Below are 590 nucleotides of genomic sequence, written 5' to 3' on the forward strand. Positions count from 1 at the left end.
CCATGCTAAAACATCTATGCATGTAGCATGTACCACACATCTGGTAATCTGTGCTATATTATATAGATCATTCTGTAAACACGTTCAGGAACGTTGGTTTTCTTTCATCTTTTGAATTAAACGGCATGATGTTAATTGCGTATACGTCTCAAATGAATTTTACACCCCTGCAGACGCTAAAGGTGCTAAACCACTGACGGCGGGCCAATACAGGGGCATCAATACCCTCGTTCAGAGTGAGAGAGGGTTAAAGATACATAATTGGTTATGCAATCGCTATTTCTAGTATGTGCTACCTGTGAGATTATATCACCTGGTAGTGAATTGAATGTCCAACAGCATTGCGGGCCATAAAAGAAAAGGCGGTATAGCTATACAGGCATCACAGGAGTAATTCCTGCATATATATGGAAGGGAGGGAGGGGGGCTTGCATGGGGGGTGGGGTGGGGAGATAAGATTATGAACAGCAACATCGAGATATATATCTACAGTATATACTTCAGTGGAACGCAGGCTGTGGTGTATATCCCTATTAGCCGCCAAGTAAGACATGCAAGATATTGCCCAGGTTTGGTCACCTTTGAAATAC

Source organism: Liolophura sinensis, chromosome 7, assembly GCF_032854445.1.
Source record: "Liolophura sinensis isolate JHLJ2023 chromosome 7, CUHK_Ljap_v2, whole genome shotgun sequence".
NCBI classification, from domain to species: domain Eukaryota; kingdom Metazoa; phylum Mollusca; class Polyplacophora; order Chitonida; family Chitonidae; genus Liolophura; species Liolophura sinensis.